Consider the following 24,382-nt stretch of genomic DNA (forward strand, 5'->3'; position numbering starts at 1 on the left):
GTTTGCTCATCGCATCTGAAAAGAAAAAAAAAGTGGCTGCTTTTGAAATCATTGATACACTCAGGAATATGGAGCAAAATTGCTGGATCTTCTGGTTGTTCAGAAGTCAGAAATCTGGATTTTCACGTGAACTCTCTCGATTTTAAACATTAGCAAATGATTCTTAAAATTTTACACGATATTATGTGGATCAAATAAAGCACACCTGAGATTTGTGTTTCAGCCCCTATACTTTCAGCGTGTGGCCTCTTTACTAATTAAAAGAGGTAGCTTGAATTATGGATATGTATGTAGAAAGTCTTTGAGTTTGATAATGTGGACGCTGAACTATTCTGGTAATTCTGAGAAATAAATAGTTTTAGCAATAGCTGGCTCTAGTGTGTGAGACAAGAAATAAAGGGGATTTGGAAATCAAGGAAATAGGGGGTTACTGGAGCGGTGACTAAGATAGCTGCTATAACAAAGAACAGAAGAATAGTATCAGTTAGGTTTTGACATCATCGAGGAATATGGAAGGCCTTGAATGACAGAGAAGAAAGCAACAGGGTGTTATAAACTTGCTAATGAGATTACCAGTCTGGGGAGAAGCAATACTGTCCTGTGCCCTGAAAGTGCCATGGAGCAGATCACATGCTGGAACTCTAGGCAGAAAAAGTAGAGAATTATCAAGAACAACAGAGAAAGCCTCAGTGGTTTTGAGTTGGTTTGATAGTTTATATCAGAAATGTATGTATCGGTTCAATTGGTCAACTGAATTCAATTCTCTCGTGAAATATACTAAAGACTTGCAATTTGTAAAGAATTAGCAGATTAAATATTTTTGGGAGGTACAGGGAGGGCACAATAGTGAATATGAAGATCCATTGTCCTTAAATTAATTACTCATCAATGCATTTTTCAACTGTCCTTAAGATGTTTAAATCTGGAGGAAAACAACAGACACATACACAGGCACACACCTCTGCGTGTTGTGTTTTATTTTGTTAAGTGCTGTGACAGAGAAGCAAAGCAATTTTGCATGATAGTTCAAAATCAAGTGATTGTTTTCAAAGAATTGTTTGAATGAAATTTAGATAAATTGGAGTTCTCCAGAGAACCAATAGGAATAAAAAAAAATCTACTATCTATCTCTCTATCTATCATCTATCTTTTGATAGAGATTTATTGTGAAGAATTGATTTGCATGATTATGAAGTCTAAAAAATCCCATGTCCTACCACCTGCAAGTGTGAGACCCAGGAAAGCCAGTGGTATAATTCAGCCCTAGTCCATAAGCCTGAGAAGCCAGAAGGACCTGATGGTGTAATTGCAGTTCCAGAGCAGGAGAAGATGAGATGAGATGGCCCAGCTCAATCATTGAGGCAGGAAAAAGGGACAAATTTCTCCTTCCTCCATTTTTTGTTCTGTAAATATCCTTCAAAGATTAGATGATACCCACTCACATTGAGGAGAACAATCTACTGAGTCTACTAATTCAAATGCTAATTTCGTCTGGAAACACCTCTGCAGACACACCCAGAAATAACGTTTAAGCAGAACACCCCTGTGGCCAGTCAAATCGACACATAAAATTAACCATCACACCATGTAGTGGTGTTTTCTCTAATTCTAAAGAACTCTAGTGCGTTATTATCTGGCTGGTTCTCTTCAGAGAATCACAATAGCACGTCAGGGGGAGTGCTCTGGAAGATGTCAGATAATCTGGATAAGACCCTCTTTTCTTCCCTTCTCGTGTCTTTGTTAAGAACTGGTTCAGGTTAGCACTCAGCTAATGGGCAGTGAGTTAAAAGTTTTAATTAGGATGGATTAATCTGAATTCAAATTGATTTAGTTTGACCCTTTGCCCTGTGTATCTACACATTTTATCCTTGCCCTGCCTCGATATGGCACCAAGGCCCACTTCCTTGTTCCCTCAAGGCTGGGGCTGATACTATCGCTAAAAAGTAAATTCTTGGTAAAAGACTCCAATATCATTAAGACTTGTGCTTGGGTACTGGACAAAGTTAACTAGAGATTCATTTTGGTAAATAGAGCATGTTTTAACATTTTAGAATAAAATTAGTTTAGAAGGCGGAAAGTTTCAAAACACTTTTGGAAAGCTGTAACTACTTCTCAAAGAAATGTCCATTTCTCAGTGGTATAAATGGACAGCTATAGTCCAGTGTCCCCAGATTAATAACAGTAAGTGTAAATAATAGTTGGTTTCTCTGTCCTATAAGCACACGCTGTTCTTATTTTGAAACACAGTTGCTTGGGCTTTGCAATGATTTACCAGTTTCATCAGACATTTGAGGTAACATTAGCTTCTAGCCCATAATTTACAATATTGTAAAAGGAGCAGGTTAAGATAAAGCTATGGTTTCTATATAAGTATAGTTGCTGAGCTTTTTTTTAAAGTTAAATTAATTACTCATCAATGCATTTTTCAATATACTACTACTCAATTATTTTGATCCATTTACACCTTAAACTAAGGAAATAATAGGGATGCCATCTCTACTATTCATAGATTGGTATCCGCTTTGGTTTGGTTTTATTTATGTGTAAATATGCATAGTTCAAAACTTGTTAGTAGCAACGCTAATAATGTCATTTATATACTTCACCTTGTCCATTTAAAATGGATAGTTCTATTTATAGAGTAACAGCCTGTAAAATTGAATTAAAAAATTTAATAGAAAAGGCAGTCCTTTCAAAAATTATTACAATAGAAAGAAGCATAATTTTTTTCCTTAAATTACTCCCAACACAGGTTTTTTTAAAAATCTTTTTTTAGTTCCAAAACTTTAAAATAGTCTTATTGATTTTTAAAATAATTATTTATGTAAAATAATTTATGGTGGGGTTTTCAGTATTTGAAATATATATTCTTATAATAGGGATTTCACAAGACCATTAATTTTAGCAGTGCTAGGAAACACAACTATAATTTAGAAGCTATTGTTGATTGTTTCTAGAAATAGATATTGACCCCATTAGTTTTAAGTGATAACATTACTAAGCCAAAGTATTAATCCAATGGTAGCAAATTAGTGATTTTAATTGGTATTTTTATTCAAACCCTTTCTTTAGCATTTAGATTTCCTTTAGCTTATCATATATAAATATAAATGAAAAATTTAAATAAATTAGCTTAGAATTCTCATTTTTAAAGTCATTAGAAAATTAATGTCTGTGGAGACGCCAGTGCCTAAAGTCTTTTGTTTGTTATAGTCACTTTGGTATGCATTTGGGTCTGGTGGTATTGATGCCACCCTCTCGGACATTGTTTCATTGATCAAGAGGGCACCTGGGGTTCAGAGAAGCCTGTGGCCCAATAATCAATCACTGAGTCATTTATTCATCAAGGATTGCTCTCAAGGAGAGGAAGTCTTCATCACCAGGAGTCGCAACAAAACAATAATAGCAACTAGCATTTATTGGGTCCTCATTATATGCCAAGTATGGTTCCAAATTCAATGAATATTAGGATATTTAGTCCTCACAACAAATGGAATGGCTTGGAAAATGATTTTATGAAGTTTCTTAGCTGGATATGCAACTGTAAAATATTTACACATAGAGGATGCGTACCTCCATTTATATTCTTGTCTTAAGACTCATAGATGTTGTGGCGGTCGGGGGGCGAGGGGTCCGAGTGCTGGATGAAGGCTACCCTCAAACAAATCTATTCTGCACCAACAAGAGTGTGATTTGTATTCATTCTGGCAGAGGTTAGATTAACACTGATTTCAGAGTTTTAAAGCACCTCAGAGCATCAAAGATGTCAGGCTTTGTTAATGATGCATAATCCCACAAGTACCTGATGAAAGGCAGGGACTGAAAGTGCCTCAGATATGGGTCTTAAGGCTGGGTGTTCTGGGAGGGAACTAAAAGTGACATATGTGTTGTAAATATTAAGTGTTAAAATGATAACGTGGTGATGGACTGTCCATACTCAAACCTGAATTTAGCTATTATTTGATGACAGATACTTAGCACACACATACACACACACACACACACACACAAGAAAAAAATCTTTTCTTTTTCCCTATTTAGTTGCAAAAAAAATTGTACTTAAAAGAAGAGACAACAGCACAATCAAGGATATTTATTTGGATCGCTTAAGGTGCATTCGACAAAAATTCAATAAAGCTCTGGGAACTCAACGGTAAACTGGCCTTGGTCAACTCTTTACTTAAAACTCCTTTGCTGTTTGTCATGATGACAAATGATCATCTCCCCCTAAGCCTTCCTTTCCCTCAAACCTGAATCTTAATGAGCACCTTTCAAGAGCCTAAGACAGTCTCTCCTGCAAATCCAAGTGCTTTGGAAACCAGAGCATTTAAGTTTATAGATGAGTTGAGAAGCCCTGGTGAGCTATGATGCAAGTTTAACACAATTTTCTCAATGTAAGTATCAAGTAGGCAGGAAATTATTACCCCACGTATTTATTTGGTGCTTTCTGAAACTTTGACATTTTATGAGTTAATAATTAATTTTTGGTAAGATGAGTATGCTTCTCTCCAATTTACTGATGGGCAACGTATTAGTTAGGATAACAGTAGCTACTGGAACAAATAAACCCCAAACCAGTTAATGGATCTAACAGAATAGAACTTTATTGCTCACTCTTGTAAAGTCCAGTGTGGGCGCTGGTGATTGCAGCCTGCCTTCCTGCAGGCAGTAAATCAGGGACTCCTAGAGAATTCCCACCAGATGGACCCAGTGTCTTTAACATGTGGCTTCTGAGGTCACTGTGTGCATCTGCATCAAGCCAGTGAAGGGCGAATGAAGAAGAGGAGGAGCACAATTGGACTGGAAGTGCCACACAGCACTTCTGCTTATGTTTCATTGGCCAGAATGTGGCTCACCATTTAAAAACAAGGGGAAAGGTCTGGCAAGTATGGTCTCTGGGGGAAGCCACTTCCCAGCTGTAAATGTGTACTGTGGAAGGGAGACCACACATACTTGGTGTGGTCAGCATCATCTGCCAAAGGCAGTCCAGAAATATCAGTGATTACCCCAAAGAATCCTGGGCTAGTGCACTGATCAGTGACTGAGGAGTCAGCGGCCCCCAGCCCCCCACCATCCAGCCTAAGGCTCTGGGCGCCAAGTCACTGGTCTCTAGCCAGCTGGACTGTGTTTTCAAACAAGTGACCTGTACTTAGAGAGAAACCAGAGGGGAATGTAATTGAATACTAAGCTAATAAGAAGAAATGTAATCCTAACAAAATAATAGCCCTCATGTATTTAGCACTCACTGTATTTCGGGTATTGTTCCAAGCGCTTCATATATGTTAGTTTAATTACTACTCGGGGTAATGCTAAAGGCAGCATCTTTATTAAGTCCATTTTACAGTTGGAGAAACTGAAGCATGGGGCCACGAATAAATTCCCCAAAGCTGTATGGTAAACATCAGTTGGAATTGGATTTAAATCTAGGCAGCCTAATTCCATTAGACAATCATATCTCCCATGAAAGAGAGAAAAATGTCATTTGAAAAGAAAGGAGAAAATTGGGAGAAACAGTTTCTTCCTGAAAGAAACTTTCTCTAATTAGACTTGGCTTGGGCTACACGGTTTATAATCGTGTGCAATTCATCCCAGGCTGCAGACGCCTGTTCTTCTTCCTACCTTGTCCGTATCCTGAGGGTTCAGCAGAGGGCAGAATTTTTAAATGACCTCGAATCTCAAGGAATTTAGATTCGGTTGAGAAGGAAAGAGATTTCTAAAATCGGTAGAAGAGAAGACTCATGATTAAAGGACAAATAAAAGGCAGGCAGTAGGATTTCCAGGAAGGGTGGGACATGTGGACTGTCAAGAGAATGTTCATGAAGGATGTGAGACTTCAGCTGGTCCTTTTATGAATAGAGAAGTGCAGAGGTTTTCGAAGGAGAAAGATGATAGGAACAAAGATTCGGGTGGATAAAGACAGTATTTGTAGCAGCATGGCTGTAATAGAAGGCAATTTTGGGAATTAGTGAGAGTTATATCTTTATCCATTTTCACTTTAGAACTTATTTTTGCATATATTTTTAATTCAATGTAACCATCTGGTGAGGCCTGGCACTCCACGATTTGTTGCAGTAGTAATGTTTATCTGAGGAGCGACGTATGTAGGCACAGGAAAATGAATACTGGGTTCTGGGAACAAAGACTGGGGAGGGATTTCCAAACAAATGCCACCTTCTACTCATTTCAACAAGTGTGAGAGTTAAGGAATGTGCTCTACTGTCAGTACATTTCTGGGGCCCCGAGCTTGTCCCAGGGAACCTAACCGAGTTCTCAGGGTTGAGCGTGTCCTGCTTCCAAGGACTTCAGAGAAACTGGCCGTTCTTCGGTACCTACATCACTTCTCATCTCTGCCTTCTAGACAGAGAACACTTCATCCCTCTTCCCAATCAGGGGATGGGCCCCTGGATGACATCGAGGGAGTTCTGAATTCTCTGAGGAGCCGCCTCCGACTATTACCATTCTTCTTTGTCAATCACAGAGCACTTCCAGTGACATCATTGCTGTTTTCCGTATTATGCTGTTGCTGGAGGCAGCATGAGTTGACAAGGAATGGCACGGAGAAGAGCTGAAAGGGCACTTCTGCTTTTTTGATGCATCTGACACCTGTAGTTACAAGAAAGAAAACAGCTTTCATAAGCATATTGCTGGGTGATGTGGAAGGTGAATGATTATTTAGAGGTAGCTTTCCGATGCAATGGCACAAGAGAATCCAGACCCCTTCTGTGAACTTTAACCCTGAGAGTACCTCCCTAAGTAGAAGGAAGCAGGTCACATAGTATCCTCGAAGTCTCTGGATCAAGAGTTTTCAGCGAAAACCCAATCTAAACCTCAGAACCTCTTGGTCTATGGGGAGGGATCCTCACTTGCTCTGATTTTCTTTTCTTTTCTTTTTTTTTAAGATTTTATTTATTTATTCATGATAGACACAGATGGGGGGTGGAGCAGAGACACAGGCAGAGGGAGAAGCAGGCTCCATGCAGGGAGCCCGACGTGGGACTCGATCCCGGGTCTCCAGGATCCCTCCCTGGGCTGAAAGCAGGTGCTAAACCACTGAGCCACCCAGGGATCCCTTGCTCTGATTTTCATAGACTATGCCTTTTGTTTTAGCTTATAAGCTTGTTTGTGTTTCTTCTATGTGAGTAGTTATATTACAGCTAGAACTGCTAATGTCCAAAGTGAAAAAGAAAAAGAAAAAGAAAAAGCCCTTGATTCTTTTGGGGAAGCCTCTCCTAAGAGTGAGCAGACACATCTGCCTAAATTCCAATCATTACTATTGTAATCATAACCACAGGTCTGACAGGTAAGTCATAACGAGGGAGGGGACTTAAGTCAGTTATATTGATAACCGGGATAGTTTTAACACCAGGTGGACAGATTACAAAATTGGGAAATGATCGATCATACTTGCCAGTGATCACAAGTTCGCACACCATCGACAGTGCCTTGAACCCGAGCAGTCACACCGAGTCTACGGTATTCAGTAGTTGACTCTGAATCTTCGCCTTCCTCAGCAGCCTACAGTGCGGATGTTGTCCTGACAACTCTGCTTGGTGGTTTTCCCAACACCGTCGTCCTGATCTTTCTTCAGTTGCCTGACTGATTTCTAGCTTGTTCTTCTTTGCCCTCTCTCTATGGAAGAGCATTTGCGTCTTTAGCAGCAACTCAGAACATTCTCAGGCAACACTGTTGACTTGTCTCTCAGCAGTGCGTCCTTCTATTACAGGCTCATTATGATGAGTGCATGACACGTGATGAGAAAGATATCATCTGTCTTACTTTACAAGCAGTATAGGAAAGAAAAAGAAAGTTTTCTGTGTAACCATGTGTCTCCTAAACCATGGAAACTATGAGAAATCACAGTTATTAAAGTTCTACATCTCATGCTAGGCTGGATAGTCAGCACAGAGCCTCCATATTTCATATATACATATGAAATATATATTTTTAATATATATATTAAATGTATATATATATATATGTATTCAAGCAAAAATAACAAGCAAACAAACAAAAAAATCCACAGGACTGTGTCAGGTGCCAATTACTAGGCTATATGCTGTGCCATACGGTATCTCATTTTGTGATCTCCTCGTAACAAAAGAGAAAATTAAGGCATAGAAAAGTAATTATCCTAGGTCACACAACTGGTAATAATGGCACAGGGATTTTTATTCTTTCCCATAGGAGCCCTAGATTTTAGGATAGATTTTTTGCTTAGTCTCACATATAGTGCACCTTTGTTTGGACCTTTCACTTTGGCCATTCTCCTACATTTTTATTTTGTAGATTTGCCATTTTAATTCTTAAATTATACTGCACAGGGTTAACAAGTATCGTCCTCTTTGGTAGGAGTCTTTTATATTCCCTGGTACATATCTAGTTTTCAATTTATCACATATCTATTCTCTATCACTTCTTTATCTCACTCTGGTTCTCTATCACGTCTGGCTCTAGATCGTATCCTGTCCTCAGATCTCTCATCCACATGTATTACCAAGCAGATGCTGGTATTTCAGTCTCACCTATGTATTACCATATGAAAGAATTAGTAAAAAAATAGTGTTTGGATTCTACAAATGGATGTAGTCTCTAGTTAGCATCTTCAAATACTGAAACTCTTTATTACCCTCTTAGCACACTACGATATTGACAGTACTGTGTTTTACCTCATCGTTATAACGTCATCTCTGAAAATTTCCACTTATATCATTATAAAATGATTATGGCAGCTTCACTAAGCCTCATTCATGTGAATGGAAAATTAGTGCCATAAGGAAAATTTCTAATAATTATTTTCCAAAACATATTAGTGCTTTTCAAACTTAAACTCATTAAACTGATTTGAATCTCACTTCAGCAAATCTGCACTGAGTGCTCTTATTAATAAGTCAGTCTCATACAACTTTTAGGTAAAGATTTAATCAGAAAATATATTAGTAAAACCCACATGCATGACCTTAATCTCATCCCATATTTGGCGGTGGTGTATATGGATCTCAATACTTGGAAGGAAGTATCAAAATAATTATATGGTAAATTAAATTATCAACATAGTTTAAAAAGTAAATGGTATACCAGATACTGTAGTAGTTGCTTTGCTTTCAGTATCTTATTTAAACATGCACAACTTTCTCAGAGAATTAATGTCACTGTTTTACCGAGGTGGTGATAGAATGTCAAGGATGTTAAGTAACTTTCTCAGAGTCACACAACGAGTGTGTGGCAAGAAACTTTCTTGGAATACGCTTCTCATAGATTCTAAAATACTTATTGTCTTAACCCTGCCACTCTGTTACTGTTAATTCACATTTCTAGCTTCGGTCCTCCTTCCACTGTTTTTTAAATCACAAGAACAAGAAAGAGAGTAGCTGAGGATGAGTCTCTTATAATGAGAAGTAAGTACTGGTGAGTTTTCCTAAGTTGTAGCTCAAGATCTAAAAAATAATTTAGAAATGATTTATTTGCTACGTGTAACCATTAAAAGAAATATTTGAACAAATATATATTGTACCAATTATAACCAGCGTGCAAAATGCTTTATGCAAGTCTATAGGCAGAAAGGCACAGAGATGGGGAGAATAAAATCTCACCACTCCAAAAAATTTGTTTGGGTTATTTTCCCAGCAACTAAGAGTTTCCTGTTTAAACATCAAAAGGTAGCAACCTTGGGTAGCCTGGGTGGCTCAGTGGTTTAGTGCTGCCTTCAGCACAAGGTGTGATCCTAGAGACCCCGGATCGAGTCCCACGTCAGGCTCCTGCATGGAGCCTGCTTCTCTCTCTACCTGTGTCTCTGCCTCTCTCCCTTTCCATGTCTTTCATGAATAAATGAATAAAATCTTAAAAAGAAAAGTAGTAGCCAATATTTTGAATGGAAATACTCTATCTATCACACTTTTCTATGGCTTATATGTATAGAATTTATCATACTGCTTTCTTGATACCTTTTATTGTACATGTATATTATTTGTCATATGTTGTTGCAGTATGACTCTTGATGCTTATTAAAATGTGGGAGATTATTGAATCTCATATTGAGTTTTTCTCAGATTTTAATAGATTTTCACCTCTTAGTCTTGTCCTATTCTGGCACTTTTTTATAATGTTATTCTGTGATATTTCCTGTCCTCTTTTTATCATGTCTTAAGTTGAGAAACTTAATTTCTAAGATTTGCATCTAAAATAAACAGTAATAGGCCTTAAATGAGGACACAAAGAGATATATGTACAAAACACAAGTGTTTTCCATGAACGGGTAACTCGGATGGTGAAATTTTAAAAACTAACAATCAATTTTATACTGACTTAAGATAATGTTACAGTGAAATTGTGGGCTATGTATACATACATGAACATATGTATACAAACGGAGATTAGATCAATAGATTAGGTAGATAGAGTACTCTTTAAAAAGTTTTAAATGGTGACTATGATCCCACTTGGTTAATCCAGTCAAGTGTTGACCAAAGTGATTACATATGAAAAGTCAAGAACTTCAGTTTCTGAAATGCTATTATGCTTAATTCTAGACTCAGTTATTTACTATAAGCATGACCTTGAATGGATTTTACTCTTGCTATCCTCAGTTTCTTCATCTGCCAATTAGACCTAATAACCTTCTCTACATAGGCATGTTGAAATGATCACCTGAGATAATGAGCATCTAGTTCCTATGGAGTACATTCCTGGAGTTCCAAATCCATTAGTCTCTCTCTCATTTCTTCTTTGTGATTCTACACTTAAAATACCACCACCGCCATGATCAGTACTACCACCCTTGCCCCCACAAGATATTGTTAAAGAGGACCTTTAATGAAACTGACTTTCAGATTTTAGTTTTTTCCCCCCAAGTTAAAATTTTTTGTTAAGTTTTCACATAAAAAAACTATAGCAAGGTATAAATAATACTTCTTGCTCTGACTAAAAATAATTCTGACACTTTATATTCTTTTTGAAAATTTCAGTCCAATGTGGTGTGAAATTCTGGGCTGAAAATCTGCATTTCTGGTGAAAATACTTATTTAACTTAGTGGCACAGATAATATGGAAGGTGGGAAAGAATTCTATTTTATGATTTTATGACAAAAATTGCTTGGAAGAAGCAGATCAAGCATTCTCTAGTTTGCAGATGACTAAATTCTCTCAGGTAGTGAAATACCAACCCTTTTTATTATATACATGCATAACTATTCCTTTCATTTGAACTAAGGAGAAGAGTCCTGACCTTTCACAAAAATGACCCTTTTATCAAAGAGAAAATACTCAGCTGAATAACTCATGAGCTTGACCACAAATAAACTCTTGTGGTTTTATAATCTAACTCTTACTTCGTAATAGGTAGGATAAACATAATGGCATATATCCTTGAGGACAAATATAATAAACTGTTCCTTTGTAAATAGGTATAAAATTACAAGGTAAGTATGCACAATCATAGGATGCTAGGATCACTTTCTTATTTCTAGCTTGTTCATTTAACTTTGTAAAGCAGATTGGACTAAAATTATGGTGAGTCTTAAGGCAATGCTCATTGAGTTTTATGGATACTTCAGAATCATTATTTCATCTTATTTGAATCATATGAAATTACTACTTTTGTGGGTCAAAGATGGTCAAATCTTGCCCCTTTGACACCTTTAAAAACATAGTATCTCAAAAATCAAAGTCGAGTGTAATAATGATGAAATCTTAAAATTCAAATTGTTTAGACATATCATACTTGAAACACAACCAGTCTTTTTTTTTTTCACAATGTTTTAATTGTCAATGGACTCTTAGGAGAAAACACATCTTTAATGTGAAGCAAGTAGTAGAATATCAGTGCTTTAGGGAAAAATGGTCCTTCTATACAAATGGAATTTGAGCAACTGTTATAAACAAATTAAGGGTAATTTAAAATATATAAATATCATTTAGTGCCAAAAGTATGCCAGTCAAATAAATCTAGTTGATACTATATGCTTTAAGATATTTTCTAAATAAGTGTATTGTGTATCTTATAAATAATTTATTTCATTATAAAAACAGTTTGTGGAATACATCTAGATTGAATTTTTAACTAAGTTTTTTTTTTTTTTGAAAAAATACTTTTGCAGACACCTGTTCCCCATCTCTACATTAAAAACTATTGGAACAATCTCAGTAACATTATTGGGCATACTGTGAATTTCTTATATAGGGACACGGCACTTTTATTTAAACAAAAATGCTACATTAAGGTAAGAAATGCCTTAATATACTGACCAAAAATGTAAGAAAGACATAGAAATCTTTCTAAGGTTTATGGGTAGATCTTAAAGAGCATAGTCATCACCATAGTGCTCATATGAGTAGAAATAATAAGGAACAAGTGCCTCTGTAGAGAAGAGGAATATAGCAAAGTGTCCAGATCATGGAGGATTAGATCCATGTTAGAATTTTGACTCTGCCAAGATTGGCTGTTTAATGATAGGCACAGTATGTATCATCAATCACATCACCTGATAAATAGGGCTGATAATAATACATAAACATACATTTCAGGGTGGTTATATGGATCAAAATTTAAAGTATGTGTAAATTTCCCTACGCAGTGTCTAGCACCTGCAAAACACTTGAATATATTAGTCCTTATTTGTATTATTTAAGAGAGAGCATTTAAGGCAAGTGTGACTGATCTGGAGACAATCAGAAGTGTGCTTGGGTAAATGTACTCTAGGTTCTGACCTCAGTCTTCTGTCCAAATCAAACACCTCTGTTGGAGTAACAAGGATTTATTTTCCTGAGTGCGAGTAACCCTCAAATGGTCTTTTTCCCTTCTCTCTCCCCACCCTTTTTGCCAATATCCCACCAATGTGCTGATCCCTCTTATTAGATGCCTACTGCTGTGTGGCAAATCACCACAAATGTACCAACTTAAAACAACACACATTTGTTATCTCACAGTTTCCATGTGGCAGGACTCTGGACACAGTCTGACTGAGTTTTCTGCTCAGGGTCTCATAAGACCGCTATTGAGGTGTCCTAGTGTGGTGTCTTTGGGGCTATGATCCTATCTGAGGGCTCCCTGGCAGTTGGCAGAAATTCAATCCCTTATGATTGTACATGGAAGCTCCTAGATAATTTATCAGGTGTCTGTTTGCTTCTTCAAGAAGCAATTGAAGAAAATCCAGTCTTTTCTTGCAGGGAAGTACCAGTCATCTTTTCAAGGGTATGTTTGCTTAGGGCAAGCCCACCCAGGATAATTAACCTTTGATTAACTCAAAGTCAATGGATTTGTGGCCTTGATTACATCTGCCAAATGTCTTCACCTTGGCCATATAGCAAAACCTAACCAGGAAAAGCTATCACATCATAGTCTCAGATCCTGCCTACTACTTAGGAGAAGAGATTATACTGGACATTTATACCAGGGGGATGGAATCTTGAGGCCATATTGGAATTCTGACCATCCTACCTATAAACTATTTCAACTAAATAAAGGACCTTATTGGGCAAGTTATGGATAACATTTAAAAGATAAGGCTCAGTGAGGGTACCACTACAATATGGTCCAGATACAATGAATATATAGTTGGTTAATACATTTTGATCAGAATCTCCTGTTTCATCTTACAAACTGAATGAAAAGGAAAAGAAGCCAACATGGAAATAGCTGGGGGATATTGTCAGTGTAAAAGGAGAGAAAGAAAGGAAAACTTTGCCTCTCAGCCAAAGACAAATTTCTAATATATACTGCAAATTTGTTTTGGGTCCATCCGGTTTACTTTCCTATGACTTGGAGCAGAGTGAGTGAGCAGAGTAGGGGTCTTGATCAGGTGGCTCGTAAAACAGACAGAAGTACATCACATAATTATGAATATTTTCTCGTTTTCCATGACATAATTCTTATGGTGTAATTAGTCCCAATTCAATGAGGCATCGCTACATTTATTAATGGATTCATATATATGTTGAAAAGCCTTAATGGATTTTAGTCTTTTACGAGCATGGAACTAGATACACAGTTTGATACTTTCCTTGGTGAAAACAGTATAAGTCACAATCCCTTTCCTCAGATGGATACACTCAAGTAGCATTGAAGAAAAGACAATATGTAAACTTTGCACCCTACTATTTTTTTTGAAACCTTCAAATGATATACTATGCTATAAGGTCTATGATATAGTTATGGGGTGGGGAAGAGACAAAATAAATTATTACTCAATAGAGGCAATAAAAATAGCCATACCAGAAACTGAAGGAAATCATATGTAAACTTCTTAGAATTTGATTTCATACTTACTAAAATTTTTCTATTTTTTCATGCATTAAGTGGACTAACAGCAACAAGTGAAAACATTCAAGAGTTCTACTGTCAGACAGAGCTAGAGTGGGATTTTAGGTTTGTCGCTAGCTCACTAGATAATAGGCAAGCTACCCTTTCTCTCCAGGCTTCCAGTTCTTCAGTAAAAAGAGGATAATTGTATCCAGCTTGCAGGACTGACTTAATGATAAGAAAAAGAACATACACACACACACACACACACACTACATAACACAGTGCCCAGCATATAGAAGAGCTATAAAAAGTATTATAATTGTGAGTCTTTATACTGCCATTGACATGCTAGGTGGTTTTAACTAAGATAGAAGGGCATCACTGGTAACCTGTCACGAAATTCTAGGGAATGCCATAGCTGCAAAATCATTGAGCAAATCATGGGAGAAGGAGATACATGTTAATTATCCAGTTTTAAGACAATTTATAATATTATCATTCCAAGCAGTATTCAATAAGCTTCTAGGAAAATAAAGACAGTATCTACTTAATTATTTATTCATATATCCAAACAACTTTTGAAGAAAGATAGTAAATCAAGGCAGTGGAAAGGATAAAGAAACAGACACCAAACATTAAAAACTAGTATTTTTGCTGCTAGTGAAATGTATATTTGGCTCTGACTTTCCTGGTAGCCAGAAGAAATTAGAAGGAAAATAATATCTTTTAAGAAGAGAAAACTTTTTCTTGACTTGAATTCTGAAAATACTACCTCCTACTATTCTTTATATATGTTAGAGCATTGCCAAGGGAATTTTCATTTTTGTAGTTAATATTAAGTTTCCTTAGTAAAAAAAAAATGAAAAAAGTATAATATTAAAATATGACTCAAGGAAGATTTTTTCAGCTAATGAGATCTAATAAAATATTCCCGTAAAATCAGTATTTTTCTTTCATGCCCTACCTCTGTTTCTTAATATTTAACAGTAAATGTCCTACCCAAAACGGTCAAAGCAAGTTGGAATTTTAGCTAGGTATATGGGAAAACAGATACATAGTGCAAATCAATGTATTTCTTTATTACAAATATACGGATACCATTCCCAGTGGTTGACTCTGCCGAGAGCCGAGATTTCAGTGTACAGAAGATTTGCCTGGGATCTGAGAGTCAGGAAAACTCAGTTCAAACCCAGCCATGCCAAGGTAAATGTAGGACATTTACAATTATTTTCCAGTTTTTAAGTAAAGAAATTGAACTAGACAAATGCCAACTTGTTCTGGAACTGTGACCACAAAAAGACCTGGCATGGGATATGCACTCTGTAAATAAGTGTTAAGAATGAATTCTACTCCTCTCTGATGATAGTGGTCTGATTGAACCTGCCTGGGAGCTAAAAAGCGTTCCTTGATATAAATACTTTGCATTTCTCAATAAAAGAGGGCAGGTGGTTATAGCACAAACTATAGGCATATAAGAAGGTTTCCTAATCTATGTCCAGTGATATTTTGGAATGGATAATTCTTTGTTGTAAGAGACACTGTAGGATATTTAGGAGCATCATTGGCTTCTACCCACTAGATACCAGTAGCACTGCTCCTTGAGTTGTGACAACTAAAATGTCTGGATACATTTGGACGCCATTTGAGAAAAACTGGTATATATAGACTGGTTGTGTGTGTGTGTGTGTGTGTGTGTGTGTGTGTGTGTAAACAGACAGATATATAGTTTTATTGCATATTTACTTTTACTGTATCTTAAACATATGAGATCAATCATTTTCAATTATTAACTTTATGTTCTCCCATGACCTACTAGATAATTAATACAATTAGCCCAACGGTCACTTCTTATTTTGAATATAGCTTGACTGGAATCTAAAAGAATCAAGTGTTTTCCAAAACTACAGCTAATGTACTTCATTCCATTGCTTATAGTTTTTGATAAAATCATGCAAACAGAAGCAGTCTGATGTTATTTTTTTGTTTACAGTATTACTGTGTTGTTTTGGTTAACAGAATGAAAAACAGCACTGTAATACTACAAGTAAAAATGTTTTATTCTTAGTTTGTTTCATCAATAAAAGCTGACATTTTTGCAAGAAAGATGTTATACTATTGAAATTAACTCTTAGTCAATTGTAAATAATTGTATTATATCGGTATGTTATCATGAAGATTAGAAATCATTTCCTACAGAATCATGTTTTTGCTTCCTCAGCACTGTTTCAATTGAAAGGAATTTGAATGAAGTGCATCTCATTACTAACATAAAGTAGATGGAGCTTGAATAATTTTTATATTTATTTTCCATGGATGGCTATTACATTTCTTATCCTATCTATCCAAATTTTATAAAATAAATTGTTTTAATCCATTCTTTGGAGAGGAGCAATGAATTTATTTTTGCAAAAGCTATGCATCTGAATATATTGTAATATGCATAAAGCTCCGTTAACACAGTTATTTATATAAAAAGTGTAGCTGCCTTACCTTTTATTTAATTTACATACTTTATTTACTTTCTGACAGGTTCTTCTCCTTGCATTTTTATTTACATACCAAAAATGTCTTCAGATAAGTCAACTAAAACTTTAATGTACTGTATAATTTAAAACTCCATAAAATGTTTTATGTATTGCATAGTTTTATATGAATTTTTAGGCTGATGATATAGAATTTTGGAAATATTTCATCAACGATTCCTATACAATAACACCATATTTCTTAAATATGATGGGGAATAGAGTATTGTCTTTTGTCTGAGATCATGTTTAGAAAGAATTATAAAACTTGTGCTCGGTCTGTTTGTTTCATACGAGGAAAAACATCCCTGGCTATTTTTAAAGATCACTATTTTTTCTTCTTAAAATACTGTCATGAACCTTATAGAATAAGGGCATCTCTTCTCACATCCTTAGAAAACTTGGAATCTTTGCTCTAAGCTATGCAAAAGATAATTATGCTTTCATTCAAATGTTAGAAACAAAGTTTCCCTTATCTCTTTCATAAACTGTAAGGTAGATCACTCACCAGTGAAGCAGTAAGGCCATGATGTGTCAATATAAAGGAGTCCAGTTTTAGAAATATAAACTTAACCTTCATCCCTCCCTTTTTTTTGTATTTAGCTTTTGTAAGCATGGTTTGTATTTGCATAACCCACCATTCATATTCTTGTGAGTTCATGATATAAATAATTTGAAAAATTTCATTCAGTTCCCCCAAATTATTCTAGTCATTATGGATGATTCATGAGAGGATTAATCTCTTGGATGTGACATAAAACTAGAGAGGAAAGACACTACCTATCATATCATTTGCAGTTAAGAACATGCTGCATATCTTTAAGCCTTAGTTAAAGTGCTTATAGTAATTGGGTGTGCATGCCTTAGCTCCGTTAAAACCCAAACAGCAATATGGGAGAGTGTGGTTTGTTTTTTAAATGTGCAAGGAAGGAAAATTAGTGAAATCTGTTTAAGTCACAAAACTGCCTCATTCAGGACCCAATTCAGCAGCATGGAAAAAGTAACTCAAGTTAACTGTACTCTTAGCATATGTCTAAGCTCACAAATTTCAGTTCACTTCGAATTCCTTTCTTTTCCCATGGATCTGCCTACAAAGAAAAGAAATACAAAGATGGCAAACTGGTTCAATAGTTCATTAGCTCTAGATTCTCTCAAGGTTTTCAGAATGAAATCGTGTCCAGTTACAGACCAAGCTCTTTATGTGTCGTCGGAATGGAGATACACAGAAAGAGCTCCTTTCATTTTACTGTGGGTCTTTCCTCTTTTCCCATACCGCAGCCTCTACCACCACCACGGGCGGGCATACACAATTACATACATGCCTGTAGAGTTAAGGGTATGATGTATTTAGATTTTGCCCATGCAAGGAAAATTGGGTGGAAGAAACACAACTAAGCTAATGAACAATAGGTTTAGGTATTATACAGAGACTGATTTAGTGACCTAAATTGCACCATAATCTTTAAAAGATTAGAGTATTTGGGTAGAAAAAAAATGATCTCTCTTTCTATAATGGCAGCTCTGTATAAGAGGATATTATTGGATATAAGCTGCATGGTAGCAGCAGATATTTCTATCTCCCAGCAATTCAGAGTAGTTCTCAGATACATCTGAGAAGTAGCACTGAAGAATTAGTCTTCATTTATAACCAAACATTCTTGAATAACATTTTCTTCCAATTTTTGTTTTAAAGGTCTAACATTTGATCGTATGTTTTCTTTAGTTAACTTTCTATATTATATGGCAATCTCTGCAGTTATTTTTTTCAAAGATAAAAAAGAAAAAAAAAAGCATGCTCAAAATGTAGAAGTTATTTTTGCAGTAACGTATGTCATGATTTTTAAACATTCAGGCCTTTAAACTTTTTTTATAGTGTATGTTCTTGCCAATCCCAGCACAGTTCTACAAAGTAAAATATTTGGCAGTGAATTCATATTAACAGATGGAACAAGAAATTAACACGTTTTTGCTTCGCTAATTCACAGTTCTTTTAATACGCTAATTCTAAATCACCTGTTCTGACTTTGACAGGCTACAGACACCTGTTTGGGGTAATATTCCACAGCTAATTATTACACGAGAAATTCAGTTTCCAACAAAAGGGTTTCTGTGTGAAATCGTCGGAGTTAAGAGATTAGTAATACCAAACATATACAAATGGATTTCAGATGTCTTAATTTAAAGACGGCTAATCTACAACTTCTCTTTAACTAAAGACTGATATATGAAAACTAGAGACTGCCCTCTTAGTGTTTGAATTCTGTCTATCACACTTTACACCATGGTTGCACTGATCAAGTCAGAATTTCTTCCCAGTTGCAGTGATTTACTGTATTACTGTATTTTAAATGGCAGGAAAAGAGTATAGAATTTTCAAGTGGCTGGAAAAATTCCTAACTGTATGTTAAAAATGACTCAGGAGAGTTAAAAAAAAAATACTGACAGGATGAAAGAGGAAAAAAAAAAAAAAAAAAAAAGAAAGAAAAACTTAGCCTGGGTGGCATCGTGCGGAAGGCAGACAATAAATAAACAGGAAGTTCACTGAAGTGTGGAGTTGGGAGGATGTCCCACTCACACGAGGCCCTGAGACTGGTTTGCTAAGAGGAAAGCAAGGTCAGGAGGCCTGGGAGTTCCTGGTTAGGACACTCAGAGCCCCCCACCCCCACCCCCCCACCCTGGTCCTTGTATTTCAGCTTGTAAACAAACTACTGATTTCCACCAAATCCTGATTTTCTTGGTCTCCCCATATTGTCCTTCCAGGTCATGCCAACTGGGCCTTGTCCCTCTGTCACCTTGGAGGGTTTCCTTTCACAGGGACTCCTTCAACTTCAGTTTCCCCACAAAACCTGCCACAGGGGAATGAGGAGGCAAAGACTGCATGTGTGTGGGAGGGCAGGTTGGTGGAATGAGAAGCAAAAATCAGAAACGTAAGGTTTTTCGATGTTTGTAACATAACGACAGATGCTGAGGTAGAGTCTATCTTTAGGTTTGCCAAAGGTTCCATTTTGTGTGTCTGTTTTTTGATTCTCTCTAATTGCTGTTCAGCTTTGTGTGTGGCTTTGCTAATGTGGCTTCCTTAGCCACGTTAGGCAAGCGGAGAACTCGTCGTTTCTTTAATTAACCTTTATGTCTCAGAACCCAGACAGTAGAGTTCATCAAGCAGGCACTCTGGGAAGTTTGAAGATTCACGCTGTTGTGCCCTGCTTTTGAAAAGTCACTGGGCGAAGAGTGTTTTAAAAATGCAATTTTATCTTGCAAGACTTCAGGTGGATGAGGAGAAAGCTTGTTTTTCACATTTAGCCTCCTTGCAATTTTGTTGTTTTTCTCTCAATCGCTGCTCTAGAAAGCACATGGTCTTTCTCTAAAACCATGCTTTATGACATTGCTATTTGCAGAGATTTAACTGGCAGCCCACCCCAGGAAGATAAAATCCTGTTTCATCCAAGTTTGGTTCCCCTCCTACACCCACACCTGAAACCATATTTCTGCCAGAGCCTACATTCTGCTAAGGAGGAAACCAATCTTTTATAATACTTTAACATACGTGAATTTTATTTTATTTTTAATTAAAAAATTGCATTTCTCATCCAAAAATGCTAGATGACATTTAAAGCTAGAAAAGAGTTTCCAAATAACTCACCTTTACAATTAACTCTTATCAGAACTCGACAGTTATTTCACTGCAAATGGCTATGACGTAGCTGCGAAGTTGAAAGGCCTCCGTCACCACTCAAGTTCTTGGCGAAGTTCAAAAGCATGTTATCCTACAGGGATTTGGTCAGGACTCAAAGTTGGGAAAAGAGTGACTGGTAACGGAATTGGAGTGAAGTCAACTTTTATTTTCAGTTAATAAGATGCCTCAGGAATACACGACACTTCTCCTGGTCTTTAAGAGAGTTAAAAAAGACTCTAGGGAGCCAGTTCAGAAAGCTCTGAAGTTTCCCTAAAAACGGGTTTCGATGTCCACTTGCTACCTTTAAAACAACTTGAAAGAATCAGGTCTAGATTATAACGCAAACTATTCAAGATTTAACAGTTAGAGGAAAATGACCTCGAGAAAGGATATTTGGGATTTGTACTCAAGGTGAAATTCTTAAGATAATTGTTCAAGATGTTGAATAACGTTACAATGCGCTTCCAGTCATCTGTCCTCGGTTAAAACACTTTGACAAATCAGCTAATTAATAAGGAAAACCAGTTCCTCTGATCTGTCCTACTTTAATATGCTCCTTATGTGTAGTGTCTGAAGAAGTTATATCATTTTGCTGTGGATAAATACGTATGTCTTTTATTTGGATGTTAGTATATACGTGTACACACGAGTATTTACACATACGTTTTAGAGAGTCTGTTCAGGCCTTCAAAGAGGATTGAACAAGCAGTACCTCTTTAATCTGTTGTGAAAGATTATAACAGATTAAAGAGTTACTGTGGCAACAATTAAGTCTTACTTAGTCACTTTTTCAACATATCAGATTTATTTAGAAGGAAAAGCTTTGTTTTATGTAACTAGCAGATGCCACTCATTAATAATCACCATTTTATCTTTACACGTATTTTTAAATGGTTGCCCTTATATATGTAACTCAAGGTGCTGTGTTATTTCTCATTTATAGAACATATTTTAACAAAAATTAAGTAAACTTCATTTAGAAAATGTAATTCTCTCAGTGTCATTCACCCTCAGCCAACTTTAGTAATACGGCATCTGCCGTAGAATAATGCTATTAGTATAAAAACAATAGCTTGCCAATTTATTGAGCACCTACTAAACTCGAAAAATGCTCCATAAATTATCACTAATCCCAGGTTTATCGTTCCATTTCGCAGAAGAGGTAGGTGGGATCCAAAGAGGCTAATCACTTCTCCTCTGGTGTCAGTGCAGTGGCCAAGATAAAATCCCAAACTGGGACTCTGTGATTGCAAACCCCATTCTTGTCTCTCTGCAGGATGTTGATGATCAATGTTCAAGTAGCTTGATATGCAGAATTCAGGTTTAGCAGTTGCCATTACCAAAAACAACAACAACAAAAAGGCATTTAGATTATGATACGGGCAAATGAACTATCCGTATAAGAACTCAGAACTAACCTGCATAAGTTAGCCAATGAATAAATTGCTTTGCTTCAGTAATCTACAGGAATGTTTGTTTATTCCTAGAAATATTAATGTCTGAAAGGATATGAATCAAATGTCTCATATTTTTAAAACTCAACTTTCATATTTTTTGCGAATTGTTTCTTGACATTGCCTCTAACTTCAAGGAATTTACAAATTAGTAAATAACAAAGTTTAAAACTTGAATTTTTTAACTTTAAAATGCCTCTTTGTGTTTCTATAGAATAATGTATTTTTATTAGCAAATTCCCCTTAGGTATATCATTATTTTAAAGGGATTTCTTTTAATTTTGATCCTAAAATTTATTTGGAAACTATATTAAAATGCCTTGCTTAATTATAACCCATGACTGAATTGCAATACTCCTAGGCCAAAGACCATATCTGACTTGCTTAACACCAATTTTCTAGTCTTTTCACAGTTATAGGTACACAGTGGAAATTTAATAACTCAATGTTAAATGATTGCAAGGGTGGGTCAATGGATGGAAGAATGGATGGATGGATGGATGGATGGATGGATGGATGGATGGATGTGAATCCTGGCAGACGACGATGTGGCAGTGAAAATAGGGAGAAAAAGAACACATGTATATCAACACGAGCACTGGTGATCCAGATGAGAAAAACCAAAGATTTCAGGGACTTCATTTAGCAAATCTTCATAGAATATCGGGCACTGAGTTAAACATAAGGCTGTGATGATGAGGGACAATGAATAGTGGCTGGCCACATAGGGTTTACTTTCCAATGGGGGAGGTGCAAATAATAAATAAATAGGCGTAGTAAACAAGATAATTGCTTTATTTGATTATTGCTATAAAGCTAAACAACAAAAACCACGAAACCCTGCATGATGACATAAAATTCACTCAGATGACACAGATAGGGAAAGCATAGATAGGGAAAGCTCAGGAGGAGACCTCTGATTGGGCCTGAGCAACGTGGAGAAGGAGGAAAAGCATTCCCTGGAGGGAGGCGGCGAAGTCCTGACTGCTGGCAGTGAGGGTGAAGAAAAAAGAATCATGCGTGGTTTAAGGGAGTCCGTAGTTGCTCCTTGTGATGCATTCTTTGTCTTCTGTACTTAAATATACACGTGGCTCTCTAACACAGCTAAACATCAGAATTTCTGGGGTAATATTTTGGAAACCCTGATACCAGAACACTTACTATTTTGCCAAGCGGTGGGCCACAGCTGTTTGCATATTATAAAAACTTCCAAGGTGCTTCTGTACAGGATAGAAAAACAACAACAATACTATCATCTTGTGGTTTCTACTGGCTAAAAATGACAGTTACAGAAAAATACTAACAACCGTTATAGAAATAATAACGCCAATGAGAACACCACCAAATCTACTCTTTCCGACATTTAAAAGAATTTTTATTTAAAATCAATTAATTGACATATAATGTATTATTGGTTCCGGAGGTAGAAGTCAGTGATTAGGTAATACCGAGTGTTCATTACATCACGTGCCCTCCTTAAGGTCCACCACCCAGTTACTGCATCCCCCTCCCACCCTCTCTCCACTCCAGTGACCCTCAGTTTATTTCCATTTTAACAAAGGAAATAACCAGACTCATGTATATGTGTGTATATATATATATATATACCTGAATCACTTTAATCCCCCCCAGAAATAAATATATTCTAAATATTTACTTGTATGCATCAAAAATTCTTCAAATTGCTCCAAATAGGGTATTATTTAAGGAAAATTATAACCATAAGTCTTTCCCCCCAGTTTAGTTAATCAGCCAGTCAATTAAGCAGTCATCTACTAAATGTGGTCCTCAGACAGGCAGCATCATCAGCATCTCCCAGAATTTGTTAGAAACGCAGAATTACAGGCCACCCCAGACCTACTGAATCAGATCTGCATTCTGACAACTTCTCAGGCAATTTGAATGCACAATAAAGTTTGAGAACTTCTTGAGCACTACTTTATGTGCCCAATCCCACGCTTGAGCACATAGAAGCAATACAAATTTACCAGGATTTAACTTTGTCCAGCAGAATCTAAACAGTTGTAACTGGGGGAAAAAAAAAAGAAAAAAGAAATCTAATAGTTTTTGGAGACTTTAATTTGAATTTGCATGTGAATCAGAGTTCCAAGTCTGATTACTAACTCTGCTCCGTAACATGAGATTCTCTGATCAATTTGTTTCCAAATACACAAACTTACTGTAAGGGTAACATAATACAACTCATCAACCCTCAATATATAGTAGAATCCCACCATTATTTTCAGCCTAGATTATAGATTATATTTCTACGTGGTTTCCTTCTTCCATATTTGCTCCTATTATAATTTATATTCCAATAAGTTGCTACACCCGGTGACTTTTTTACTTTTTAAACAAATATTTTTAATTTTTTAAAGTGGACTCAACCCCCAATGTGGGGCTTGAACTCACAAGCTTGAGATCAAGAGTTGCATGCCCTACCAGTTATGCCAGCTGGGCACCCCATAAACTCAGTACCTTTTTAAAGACTGTTCCC

At 36.4% G+C, this 24,382-nt stretch overlaps 1 protein-coding gene and 1 long non-coding RNA gene across 5 annotated transcripts in view; one reads left to right on the forward strand and one right to left on the reverse strand.

Annotated features, from left to right (window-relative positions):
- Positions 1–24,382, forward strand: part of ARHGAP15 (Rho GTPase activating protein 15) — a 608,969-nt gene that overhangs the window by 165,696 nt on the left and 418,891 nt on the right. The window lies entirely within an intron of this gene.
- Positions 5,963–7,756, reverse strand: LOC125753022 (uncharacterized). The gene is made up of 2 exons (XR_007403833.1): positions 7,405–7,756; positions 5,963–6,603 (listed from the first exon to the last, which is right to left on the reverse strand). It is a non-coding gene; the product is annotated as an uncharacterized LOC125753022 (long non-coding RNA).

Source organism: Canis lupus, chromosome 19, assembly GCF_003254725.2.
Source record: "Canis lupus dingo isolate Sandy chromosome 19, ASM325472v2, whole genome shotgun sequence".
NCBI classification, from domain to species: domain Eukaryota; kingdom Metazoa; phylum Chordata; class Mammalia; order Carnivora; family Canidae; genus Canis; species Canis lupus.